The sequence below is a fragment of the Polistes canadensis genome, unplaced genomic scaffold (genome assembly GCF_001313835.1).
Source record: "Polistes canadensis isolate GaletaPanama2010 unplaced genomic scaffold, ASM131383v1 scaffold_54, whole genome shotgun sequence".
NCBI lineage: Eukaryota > Metazoa > Arthropoda > Insecta > Hymenoptera > Vespidae > Polistes > Polistes canadensis.
Window position 1 is genome coordinate 159610 of NW_014569601.1, and position 14431 is coordinate 174040.

The 14431-nt window shown below is 37.0% G+C and overlaps 1 protein-coding gene across 1 annotated transcript in view; it reads left to right on the forward strand.

The window, feature by feature from the left end:
• The first annotated feature begins 3679 nt into the window (after positions 1–3679).
• The window catches only part of LOC106785642 (zinc finger homeobox protein 3), a 337287-nt gene continuing 326535 nt past the window's right edge, over positions 3680–14431 (forward strand). The window contains exon 1 of the mRNA XM_014746274.1: positions 3680–4464. The gene's annotated coding sequence lies outside the window, so the exon portion shown is untranslated. The remainder of the gene's footprint in view (positions 4465–14431) is intronic.

Genomic DNA, 14431 nt, shown 5'->3' on the forward strand with positions numbered 1-14431 from the left:
TAAAGGTTAGATTAAAAAAAAATTGATCATAGTGCTAAAAATGAGATAATAAAAATAGAAAGAGAGAGAGAGAGAGAGACAGAGAGTATATGAGGAAGAGGAGTATATAAGTAAGAGTAGGGAGGGGAATAGGGGTAGGTGAAAAGTTGGGTGGGTGGTGGGTGGGTGGAAGAGGGGGGAAGGAGGTAGGTAGGTAAGTAGGTAGGGTACAATAAAATTTATTACACTTAAATCGTATCTCGTAAAATAATGATAGCGCGCAGGTACGGAGACTGCGCTTCACGTTCACGCGAATACGCCATTTATCGGCACTCGCACCAGAGATTATCTCGACACCATAGTACAAGGGCGATGGCGTCGGTCAATTATCGTCGTCGTGCAGGAAATTTAATTGATCGTGATAGACGATCAAATTGCGAACAAGGGATGAGACGGGTCGATTTATATATACATATATATTGTGTATATAAAAATAGAGAGAGTGAAAGAGAGAGAGAGAGAGAGAGAGAGAGAGAGAGAGAGAGAGAGAGAGAGAGAGAGAGAGAGTGGCTTGTAGCAAGCTTTTATTATTTTTGTTTCTTNTTTTTTTTTTTTTTATGACGAGTCCAATATAATCCAAGCTCTTCTTCTTCTTCTTCTGCATTACAGGTTCAAATTAATTTCTATTTCTCTCGTTACTAACGACACTTGTTTCCCGTTCGTTCTTCGATTCAATCTGGTTATTGTAATTAGTCAGACGTTATTTTAAATGTATATACAATAGACATTTTGTCGAATAATATAATACAATTTTTGTAAGGTAAAAATATTTGAAAAAAATACAAAATACCAGGCATACAATTAATTTTAAGTTTTAATTGATCATCAATATCTTAATGAAATTTATTGAAATAATCAATTACATCCATATATACTATCAATACATATCAATAAATAATAATCAATCCGAATTAAAATATACACACACGCATACTTGACAGACAAACAAAACAATAAAATAATTTCCTATTCCAAATCGCAATTAATTACAGAATAGTAGCAAAAGAAGAAAAAAAAAGGAAGAATAAGAAGAAACCCTAAACGCAAAAGAAAAAAAAAGGGGGAAGAAAAGAAAAGAAAAGGTGAAAGAGAAAGAGAAAGAGAGTTAAAGTAGAATTCTTGAGCTCAGCTGTTATGTCTCTGGCGCGCTTTGGTGGCGGGGGCGCGTATGCTAGGCGCCTACACTATACCGTATACACACATGTACACGTACCAACACTTTTCCACTAGAAAAGACGCGTGTGTTACATCGGACGTGTTCGCGAGTAGCCGTCGGCGTCCTCGTCGACGTCGTCGTCGTCGTCGTCGTCGTCGTCGTCGTCGTCTTCTTCGGCGTCTTTGGCGTCGGTCGTCGGTTCGTGGTTACGGGTGTACATGCGCGTATGCTTTGAACACGCGCGCGCACGCCCGTTCTAGTCTCTCGGTTTGGATTGCTTGCTTGCTTGCGTGTAGGTGTTTATATATGTGTGTGTGTGCATTAGAGGGACTACTCACACGTTTGTTTCTCTCGTATATGTCTGCGAGGAGAGCCAAACGAAGGGAGGCAAGCCAGTAAGCTCAGGCGCGCCGGAGCGGCGAGAGAGCAGCCATTTTACTCGAACGCGGGTGGTAAACGCCGTGCACACACCACCTGACGCCTCGCGTCTACTAATCTCTCACTCTCTTTTTTTATTTTTCTCTGTCTTTCTATCTATCTCTCTTTCTATCTCTATCTTTCCCTTTCTCTATCTTTTTATTTTATTCTTACGCTAATAGAGAGAGAGAGAGAGAGAGAGAGAGAGAGAGAGAGAGAGAGAGAGAGAGAGAGAGAGAGAGAGAGAGAGTGGCTTGTAGCAAGCTTTTATTATTTTTGTTTCTTTTTTCTTTTTTCTTTCTTCTTCTTCTTCTTCTTCTTGGTTTTTTATTTTTATATTTATTTTTTTACTATTTATCTCTTTTAACTCTTTATTTTACGAGCAGCGGAGTCACTTTTCTACAAACATTTTCTCACAATTTCTATCCAATACTATCAAAAAGTTCGCGTGTTTTTACCGTCTTTCTAAAGTCAACAACACATGGTTTTTGCTTTTCCGAACAGAGGAGTAAAGGGGCTTACCCATCTATTTTACTAACACCATACCTACGTTGCTTGGATTTTAATTACTTATCGTTAACTAGTAATCCAACGTGCTTATGCCGTTGACTAAATTTCTTTTGTATTTTATGTTCTTATTTTTGCGTGTGTTTATTATTTCGAGAGTAAAGTATGAAATTAGTATGGAATGTCGTAGGCGCATCTGTAACACCCAACAATTTTTGCTTACGTATTATAAGACTGCCATAAATTTTTTCTTGGAATTCGTTTATAGAAAGAAAGAAAGAGAGAGAGAGAGAGAGAGTATTTGACCGAGCAAACTTTGTGAGCCCGGGCCAATTATTTTAACGAGCAAGTCCGATCATTCGTGGAATGAGCTTGGAAAGAAGGATTCCTAATAACCATTGAGAACTCTTTGGAAATTGAAATCGGTCCATTTGTTTAATTATTCGATAAATATTGGATGCGTCGAGCTTTTGATTTTTATGCGTCGTGAATGAATGGGAAAAATATTTTCTTGTGGAGTTTTTCTTGGTTTTTATTTTTTTTTTTTTTTATGACGAGTCCAATATAATCCAAGCTCTTCTTCTTCTTCTTCTGCATTACAGGTTCAAATTAATTTCTATTTCTCTCGTTACTAACGACACTTGTTTCCCGTTCGTTCTTCGATTCAATCTGGTTATTGTAATTAGTCAGACGTTATTTTAAATGTATATACAATAGACATTTTGTCGAATAATATAATACAATTTTTGTAAGGTAAAAATATTTGAAAAAAATACAAAATACCAGGCATACAATTAATTTTAAGTTTTAATTGATCATCAATATCTTAATGAAATTTATTGAAATAATCAATTACATCCATATATACTATCAATACATATCAATAAATAATAATCAATCCGAATTAAAATATACACACACGCATACTTGACAGACAAACAAAACAATAAAATAATTTCCTATTCCAAATCGCAATTAATTACAGAATAGTAGCAAAAGAAGAAAAAAAAAGGAAGAATAAGAAGAAACCCTAAACGCAAAAGAAAAAAAAAGGGGGAAGAAAAGAAAAGAAAAGGTGAAAGAGAAAGAGAAAGAGAGTTAAAGTAGAATTCTTGAGCTCAGCTGTTATGTCTCTGGCGCGCTTTGGTGGCGGGGGCGCGTATGCTAGGCGCCTACACTATACCGTATACACACATGTACACGTACCAACACTTTTCCACTAGAAAAGACGCGTGTGTTACATCGGACGTGTTCGCGAGTAGCCGTCGGCGTCCTCGTCGACGTCGTCGTCGTCGTCGTCGTCGTCGTCGTCGTCGTCTTCTTCGGCGTCTTTGGCGTCGGTCGTCGGTTCGTGGTTACGGGTGTACATGCGCGTATGCTTTGAACACGCGCGCGCACGCCCGTTCTAGTCTCTCGGTTTGGATTGCTTGCTTGCTTGCGTGTAGGTGTTTATATATGTGTGTGTGTGCATTAGAGGGACTACTCACACGTTTGTTTCTCTCGTATATGTCTGCGAGGAGAGCCAAACGAAGGGAGGCAAGCCAGTAAGCTCAGGCGCGCCGGAGCGGCGAGAGAGCAGCCATTTTACTCGAACGCGGGTGGTAAACGCCGTGCACACACCACCTGACGCCTCGCGTCTACTAATCTCTCACTCTCTTTTTTTATTTTTCTCTGTCTTTCTATCTATCTCTCTTTCTATCTCTATCTTTCCCTTTCTCTATCTTTTTATTTTATTCTTACGCTAATAGAGAGAGAGAGATACACGTGCAAACGCGCACGATTTGCTGTCAATGAAAGAGAGATAGATAGAGATTAAAAGAAAAAGATTGACAAGAACAAATAAAAAAAAAAAACAAAGAAGAAAATTAAGATAATTAGGTATGATAATATTGTATCTTTGAAATTTTTACCATTCGTATAGAGAAAGTGTGTACGTGCGTGTGGTTGGTATGTGCGCGTGTATATCCTGAGAAAAAAGAAAGAGATTTATATACAAAAGGGGGGAAGGTTTTTAAAGGGATGTTTAGCAGTAGTAATTGTTCGAGAGTTTCTATTACAAAAGGATAAAAAAAAAAAAAAAAGAAAAAGAAAAGGGAAGTCGCGAAGTGAATCGAAACGAAAAGAAAAGAAAAGAAAAATAAAGGAACAGAAAGGAATAGGATAGATTCGTTCAATCGGAGGAGCTTCGTCAAGTGTAGAGAACGAGAAGAACTCTTAGGGAAGGTGGGAAGGGAGGAACTGGTGGAAGAAGCCTCGTGAATGCGACGGCGATCCGGTGCAACGTGCACGTGCGCCACAACGGTGGTGAGACGAGTGAGAGACGAGGAGAGGTCCTCAACGGTTAGGTGAGACAGAGGAAAGAGGGAGCCTGTGTTGCCTGTTTGACTGACTGAGACAGACATATATTCCTCCCCCTCCAATTTTATCTACCACTCTCACTCATTCGGAAGCATGCTCTGTCTCTCTGTGCCTGTGTATGTGCGTGTGTGTTACACACGTATCCCCACGTAAGAAAGAGAGAGAGAGAATTTCTATCTGTGTGCGTGTGTATCGTTTTGTACGTAGTAGTAGAAGCGACAAGAGGGGTACAGAGGGGTGTAAAGGGGTGTAGAGGGGTGGAAGGAGAGAAGAGGGACGTCCGACTTATTGGAGGAGGTGGTGTACTTACTCCTCTCGTAGCCACCACGAGGTGAGGCCATTCGTTCTGCGCAGGACCGTTTAAATTCGCCGCCGCCTGCTTTGCATACCGCGTTTTCGCCGGCCCTACTCCACCCCCTCTTTACCGAAAGCCCTCTCGCCGCCTACCCTCGTCACTAAGCCCACCGCCGCCTAACTCGCAACGACCCGCCCTTTCGCGATTTTCCCTGACCAACCCCTTCGTCCTTGCCACGAAACTCTGCATTTCTATACGCTTTTCTTCTTCTCCTTTTCCTCTTTCTCCTCCTTCTCCTCCTTCTCCTCCTTCTCCTCCTTCTCCTCCTTCTCCTCCACCTCCTCCTCCTCCTCCTCCTCCTCATTTTCTTTCTTATTCTTATTTTTATTTATTTCTTTTTCTCTTGTAGGAAAAGTAATGAGTCTTATTAAAGTTTCCTTTTGCGATGTTATTAACTAGTCTACTTTTTCTTTAACTTTGTATAATGAATTATTTTATTATCTTATTATTCTCGATTCAGGATTTGTCTCGAGGTTATGTAGAAGATACGAAAGTTTTATACATTATAACTTTATTTTATGGATAATCTTGATAAGCAGTCAAAGTTGCGGGAGTTTCAATCAAATCTTATGCGTCGTAATGACGGGTGGTGGGTATGAGGATGACCTAGAAAATTTGAGTAGAATGATGTTTTGTTTCGCGCACGACTATCATCTCTCTCACTTTTTCTCTCTTTCTTATCGTCTTTTACCATTATATCGAAACTCGAAATATCCGAGTCGCGTAATTAACGGCTTCTCACTCGTCTCGTCTAATTCCGTCTTCCGAAATTATTTCGCGCGCTGGGTCAGTCGAGTTACGAGCGAGAAAGCATAAACTTTGTCTCGAAGGCGGACGCGCGTCGTTAATTGTAAGAAAATTTTCAACGCGGACGTACCGATTTACTGCGCAGATCTCATTCTCTATACTTATGTACGTATCTATCTCTATATCTCTCTCTCTTTTACTCTCTTTCTCTTTCTTTTTCTGTCTCTATGTGTGTATGTGTATACGTGTATATATATATAAACAAACACATATACAAATATTACTTGAGAGAATGTATATATAAATATATATTTATCATGTATATCGCGTGTATATATATATTTGTTAATACGTATGTATTTATGTGTGTGTATATATTATTTGTGTATTTATATATCTGTATATACGTATTTTGACATGGGTATATACGATGCTGAAAAGTCTTTCTGGCTGCACGCTCGCGTTAATGCTGTCTCACGTAATGAGCGACTTGGCTCCGACGGACGCATATTTTCTTTTACGATGCCTAAATATAATCTTAACGATGTTCTTATGGCCTAGAGCATGGTCGCCTTCGAGAAATTCGAAATTCTCTAAGGCTGCTGCTTCGAAGTACCGAGCTTTACGTCCTGATCTCGATTTCCTTCCCCACATCCTTCATACCACCCCACCCCATCCCATCCCACCCAATCTTGCTTTTACCAACCTTTTTTACTACTTGCTTTCTCTCTCTCTTTCTTTCTAACTTATTTTCGAGTATATATTTCGTTTTCCAAAGTAAATCGATGAGAATCGTCCTTTGGTAATCCTTAGAAAATCAAACAACGTATCACGTCAAAATCATTTCGAAGAATCGTTAGAATAAATCATGTTTCCTCGTGTACTTGCATTTCAACGTGTGTTAGATAACTATTAATTAAAAAGGTTAGTCATTTACGATTATGTGCAACCACAACCGACCGGACGACATAAGTTTGTTCTTTTCTTTTTCATCGGTTACAATTAGATATCTGGTTATGTAACATAATTTCCTTTAGGTCATTTTGGAGAGTAGTAGTCGAAAGTCGGGAATGAAAATATCTCCGTGAGAGTAGTATCGCATAACTATGGTCGGCTTGCATTCTTCTTTCTTTCTTTTTTTTTTGTTCTTTTTTTTCTTTTTTTTTTTTCGTTTTTGTTGTCCTTGTTTTATGTCAGAGAACGAGGGACGAATTACGCTCTCGTTACAGCATTTCCTCGGTCTATCTCTTTCTATCTTTCTTATATTTTACCTTATTTCTCTTTCAACATCATTCTATCTCTTTTTACTTTACTCACGATCAAGGATCGAAGTCACGTAGAAGGTGCGCGTCGATCTCCGCGAGCGATCGTCACGCGTCGACCGATTTTCCCATAAAACCCACGGAACAACTTTCGATCGACGCCAATCAACGATTATTATCCGCATGTTCGACGATCCTCGTCAATGTCCTCCTCCTCCTCCTCCTCCTCCTCCTCCTCCTCCTCCTCCCTCTCCTCCTCTTTCTTTTCCTCGTCATCGTCATCGTCATCGTCATCGTCATCGTCATCGTCATCGTCGACGATCTTTCTCGCGATCTCAATAACTTCTTGATATCTTTCATGAAATCGAGAGTTAGTTTCAAGATAAGATAAATCAAACGGAACAACAAAAAGAGGACACGGGATTCTCTGCATAAGAAAAATGTAAAATAATAAGAAGAATAACAACAACAAAAATCGAACAAGTTAACAATGTGTATTTTTTTTTTTTAATATTTAATGCGATTCTAATGCAAGATGATAAGGGGGTGGGGGGCCGAGGAAGAGATTGAAATAAATTAACAAATGTCGTGTATGATAGGAAAAAATTATTGTCATCTATTTAAACAAATTTCTAGAAAAACAATTCTTAATTCGATTTGAATATGAGGGAAGGATATAAGTGATAATATCATAAGAATTACACATATACATGTAGAATAATTATTATTATTTATTTTCTTTTTTTTGTGTTCAAAAAATTAAGAACAAATTATCGAATAATGAGAGAGAGAGAAAGAGAGAAGAAATACACAAAAAAAAGCAAAAAACGTGTGAAAGAAAAACAAGAACGAGGGAAAAATTGAACGTTCCCAAGACAACATTCACGGTAATAATGCTTAATCCGATTGGAATATGACGAAGAGGAAAAAGGAAAGGAAGAAGGGATAGGGTGGAAGAGGGTGGTTGATGTAAAATAATGAATGATGTATATGCAGGATAATTATTGCCTTCTCTTCTCTCTCCGTAGTTCGCGAGAAATCTCGTTGAACGATCGGTGGAACGATTCGTAGCCTTAGGCACTGTTAGTACCACAGAGTTTATCTCTCGTTCTTGCGCAACGTTCCTTTGGCCCAGAAGGTACTCTGCGCTACTACTAACACTACTACTACTACTACTATTACCACGATTATAAATTCTTTAATAAAAAACAAAAAAATAGGAAAGATGGAACGAGCACAGAGCTAGCTAGCTACGAGTTAATAATGACAACAAGGTGGACAACTAGTGCGGCCAGGGGGTTGTTGCAGTATACTGGTTAGAACGAAAAGAAAAAAAAAAAAAGAAAAGGTTTCTCCATATTTCTACGAAAAATTCTCATTAATTTCTTTTCCAAGGATTTCGGTGAGCGGCCCTTTGATCGTCCTATCGTGTGTTTCATATTTTTCTTCTTCTTCTTCTTCTTCTTCTTCCTGTTTTTCTTTTTAATGGAATAGAAACGAGAAAAAGAAAGAAAGAAAGAAAGGAAGAAAGAAAGAAAGGAAGAGAGAGAGAGGAAATAAAAGGTAGAGGAAGTTGTAAGGGCTTTCCACTTGTCGTTTTTTCGGTGCCTCGCGGTGACATTTGCGTGTGGCCGAGTTCGGAGGGGTGGAAGGTTCGCATCGACACGCTCGCATCGACACGCCAGACGACAATTAACCCGACAAACCAAGCAACCGTCGTTTCTCTCACCCTCTAACCCCCTTTTCCCAACCCCCTCCCCCTCTTTCTCCGTTAGGTCCCGGCGTATACTCAGCGACATATACCGTATACGTACCCCCCTCGTACGACTAGCTAGAACTAGCGTCCCTTTCTTGCCACCAAAGGGGGGTGTAAACCCATCATTATCCTGATTATTCTTGCATGCCGGCTAATCACAAGCTGTCGGTCTTGTCATTGTTTCACTACGGATCATTATTTTTTCTTTCCTATTTCCAAGCACTCTCTCTCTCTCTCTCATTCTCTCTACTTTTATCCCAGCCCCCGTTCTTTCCTCTCCGTTTCTGTTTTTTTTTTCTTTTTTTTTTTCTTCGTCGTTCTTTCTCTCTATCCTAGTTTTCTCTTTCTCTCTATATTGCGCTCTTACAATCACTCCCTTTTCGAGGAGAGAGAGACCATCCATCGTGAGCCGTTTAATCCCACGCGCTCGCTCTTTAGTTCGAGCGAAAAAGCCCATTAGGAGGGAAGAAATTAAAGCCTCGGTGTGTATGCGCGGCACGGGCTCGAGTAGGACGCTAGGAGGGGGTGGCGAAGGGACGGGGTTGAAAGGGGTAGGAAAGGGGATTGCAACCGCTCTACTTCCCTGCTTCCTTCCTTCCTTCCTTCCTTCCTTCCTTTCCTTACTACTTTCTCTTCAAGGTTTCTTCCAATCGAACTTTCTTTTTCTTCATTCTTTGGTACCTTACACGTCCCCTTAAAAAAAAAAAAAAAACAAAATAATGAAAACAGAAGAAGGGGAAAGAAAATAGGTAAACAAGTCTAGAAAAATTAATGAAAAACTTAACCGTGGACAATGAATCAATCCGTTTATTAAAAATGCACGAATTTATACGAAATTTAAAAAAGTATATCTAGTTTTGAGATAATACAAGAGAGAATAAGATTCGCAATTATTTAGAACGAAGAGAAACGTCTCGCGAGAGATAAAAATATCATACGATTAAGACGATTATCGAATCTAATCGAACGAACAACTTTTTATTCAATCTAAAAAAAGAAACAAAAATCTTAGGAAAAGAAATGTAGAAATATGAATAGATCGATTAATACGTTCGGCAAATGTACGGTTAATTTAAACGAAATACAGAAAAGTATCTAGTATATCTCGTTTAGAGAGATACAGGAGAGAGAACATGATTCGCAAGTGTTTAGACCGAAGAGAAACGATCGTGGGAGATGGAAAAGAACAAAAAAAAAAGTCAAAAAATAAGAATAAGAAGAAGAATAAGAGGATTGCAAGAGAAGGAAGGAAGGGGCCGGAGAGAAATGGGGGGGGGGAATCGGTCGGGGGAGGATAGAAGAGGAGGAAATATAAAATAGCGAGCGTCGGTGGGCACCGGGTTAGACTATATGCTCTAATTTTAACCGATTGCCTCGCTCCCTCACCCAAGGATTATAATTAGATACAGAAATACCCGACCCGTCAGCCACCCACCGGCCAACCGAAGCCAGCCGAAAGCGCGGGTGCGCGTTCCCGGCGCAATCCCGGATCACGAGAAAGCTTCCTCTAACAGAAAGACAGAGACATACGGTATACCGAGAACGAATAAGATGGAAAGAGATAGAATGAGTTAACTTCGAAAGCTCCCGACGACGACGACGACGACGACGTTGTTTTCTACTGTCTCGAAAACTTGCCACGACGAGCCAGCCATGAGTTTGACTTCGTTGTATGTCGTCGCATACCCATTTGTATCTATCCTTCTCTTTCTCTTTCTCACTCTCTATACCCCTTTTATTTTTCTCTTTAATCTTTTTCTTTTTCCTTCTTCTTCTTCTTCTTCTTATCTTTTTATTTTACTTTCTCTTTTCATCTAACATAAGTGGAGAGATCAGCGTGGTGATGCTGCTCAAACTAACACCGCGCGGTCCTACATTCTGATATGCGAATCCGAAACGCGTTTCGTTCTGTTCTAATTTTAAATTTTCCACGGGCAACACCGTGTGCTCCGTGGGTTAATACAAATTTCGTAGAAACATGAATTTTCTCCCGTTCTTACTCGATTTCTCTCTCTCTCTCTCTCTCTCTCTCTCTCTCTCTCTCTCTATCTATCTCTTTCTCTTTTCTTTCTCTCAAACGGATTCTAATTCAAGAATTATCCGTTAAGCGTTTCATTTGTATTTTCATTTCTTACGTTTTTAAACGATACTCGATAGTTGTGTACGTATTATACATGCGAGCTTATTTTACGATACAAAACTTTTTCTAATATCAATAACACGTTTTTGGTGTTGTTTTTGTACGGATCCTTTTTCTTTTTCTTATTTTTTTGTTCTTTTTTTTTTGATAGCATTCAACCCTTTTCGCAGAGAATTTCGAACACGTTGCTGGCTTCGAAAAGAGTATAATTACTCTCCTGCGAAGAAAAAGTTTATGTTTCTTTCCTACTTGAAAAAGTAAATCGACTTTGGGATCGTTTTGTTTTACCTCTTTTAAATGATTTTTTCAGAACATTATCCGAAATATTTTTTCTATACGATATAAAGATACAATCACGAATATTTATTCAACATTTAATCCATTAATCATCTTCAAACTCCAACAAAAAGTAGGTTAGATGAATCATCGGACATTGTTTTATTAATCATTTTCCAATAATTGATTTAAAAATGTTGTAAGATTTTATTTCACTAACTATCGCGATTATCTAAATATCTCATAAAGTAACAACCTTGAACCGAAATTTTATTTCCATCTTTAGATGCACTCCATTTAAAACAATGCAACATTGTTTTAAAAATCAAACAAAAAATATCAAAATAATAATAAATGGTGGAGTTAAGTGGCACACCCGGTATATTTTATATATATATATATTATATGAAGGAGTAAATAATTAATTATGAGGTTTGCGCTCGAAGAGAAGGATTCGATGGCGCAGCTGCGTTAACTCACCCCTCTTACAGGGCTTAGTCTAATAGAAGTCCGCGGGACTCGTCTGGCAAGGGCAGGGGGTAACCTCGACCCCCTCCTAATGCAGCAGAGGTAATTATCGTACGAACCAATCGATATTTCGATCAACGAGTGTCGGCCTTTGATGCTCGGCAAAAGAATCGAAGAAGGTAGTCCGCAGTTACCGTATAACCGCATTACCGTTTCCCTACGTTACGTTACTTTCTTTACTTCCCTTATTCATTAGGCCACCGATGACTTTTCATCCTACTATATCACCATTTTTATTTCGATAATTATTTTTTATTATTCTTATTTCTGTCTTTCCTGTTGTTTTAACGAGAACATTTATGCGTTGATACAAATTTAAAAAAAACACACGCGTTGTATTATTTAATTATTAACAGGTTCATTTATTTTCAAAAAATAATATTTGTATTTTGTATATATAGAAAACTATTGTAATGATATTTTATTGTTATATTAATTTTTTTTATGATTAATTAATTTATTTCGATTAATTTTATTATCTATATATGAACACTTATTTTATTAATGATATTATATATATAATTTGAATATATGTTATATAGGGTGACTCATAAGTCAGTTAATTTAAATGCGTTGTTATTGGATAAAAAATATAATATTAAAAATTAATACAATATATTTAATTATCAATATTTGGATCTCTCAAGTAATTGTTAATACAAGAAGATTATTGGAAAAATATTTCACATCTACTATTTCAAATAATTATCATTTTAAACCATTAGAATCTTAATAACTGTTAATTTCAATTAACTTATGCAGAACTTTTTATAGTAAATTTATAATATTATAATGATTAATATGTTTTTTGTTTTTTTATTTAATAATTAGATACATGAATAAGTACATTCGAATAAAAATTTGAATTAAATTTCTAAAAGTTCAAGCTTTAACCTTCCTGCAATTTCTATTATTTTCTTTCACATTAAAGTATATACAAAATGAAATCAAAGTGTATGTTTAAAGTGTCAGTCACGGAGAAATAGGAAGAATTTCTTTCAATCGATTATTATCGCGATTTAATGTAAGAACAGAAGATCGTGCTTAAAGAAACGTTAAGAATTATGGTTAAATGTATCTGTGTATATATATATATATATTTATAAGATCTTTCGTCACGACGAAGAAACACAAAATGCGGCTCCGGTAAAACGGTTATTTAATCGGCTTCTCCCCGTGCCAAACGCATTACATTATATATATATATATTTTATTCTCTCTTTCTCTCTTTCTTTTCCTCTTTTTCTCCCAGACGCTCCTATCAAAACGAGGAAAGATAATCGAAGCGTGAAGTCTCCATTTCTCGTATCACATTTCTCTCTTTAATTTTCTTATTCTTTTTACTTTGGACGCATGCCGTGTTAGGAATGAAATTAGAAACGATTCCTCGAGTATTAATCCTATATTTATTTATAATATTACATACTACAATTTGTTTCATTGAACAAATTCATCAATAAATATATATATCCACCTTATTTAATTATTATTTTTTATTTATATTAATCATGTATATATTATACTTGTTTTTTTCTTCATTAGATTAATTAAAATATATAATAATAATAAATAAATAAAAAAAAAGATATATAATTGTTAGATTAATAATAAAAATTATTTGTGCCAAGTGTATGTGTACGCAATATTTGTCAGATAGGGCTGAGATGTTTGAAATTTCGTAAAAAAGAAAACAAAAATTGAAGAAAAGAAATTAAATAAATATTAAAAAAAAAAAAGAAAAAAGAAACAATAGTGATTTATATAAATTGTAAATAACGTTGGAAAGTGGTTCCCTCGGAGAATAACATGCGCAAACGATACAAACCTCTTTGGTTCGTTACAATACGAAGACTGGCCGGTCCCACAGTCCTGCCTGATTGCCGGTTAAAAGATCAGCGAAGTGTGACAGGGCCGTTTCTTCGTGGCATTTGAGGATGAGGATGAGGATTGAGGAGGAGTAGAAGGGGGAGGGGGTGGTAGGCGTGCACGCGCTCACATTGGCGACACAGGGACGAAGAGAAGGAAGAAAAAAAAAATGAAGAGGAGGAGGAGGATGAGGAATCATGGTCTCTAATTTTTACGGTGTAACCACCTGACCGTCTCTCTTTTCTATATATTTACAAGTACAACCAAGCTGGTCATTAAATCCGATAATTAATCACAATCGTATCTATTAACGGGCCATCCTTAATTGCTGTTATCCGCTAGGAAAGAAGTATTTCTTTGCTAGAAGAAAAAAAGAAAAAGAAAAAGGAAAAGGGAGGAGGGACTCGTATATATATATACTTGGACTGGGACCGACCCAGGATGTGACCAAAGAATGGGCCTTATTTTTTTTTTCTCTCTCTCTTTTTTTCCTTCCTCTTCTTTACTTTTTCTCCCATTTCGTGCGAAACCGACGACAAAATTTCACCGTTTCTCGTCATACTCGCACATTTTCCTTCCAATATGAATTAAAGTGTAACCAAAATTTCATTTTGGCATTTGTGATCACGCATTTATGTATATATTATTGGAGCTATGAGTTTTCATTTTCTTGTTTCACGTGTTGTATATGACATTACTGTTATCAACATTTAACAGATTCTTCAAATCATAAGTTTATAGATTTCTGCAGCGACCAATACTGTTTAAGATACAACGTTACAATTAATTTTTTAATTCAGCTTAATTTTCATACACGATTAATTGGGTCTTTTGCGTATCTACTGAAGTGATGATGTGTCACAATCAGTAAATCATTTGATCCCATAAGCTAGAAATGTTAAGATGAAAAATTATCAAACTATTGATATACGCTTATCCAAATTTATGATTTATAAATAAATCTCTCATAATTTTTGCAAATATAATGTAAAAACAAAATATAAAAAAAAAAAACCAAGAAAGG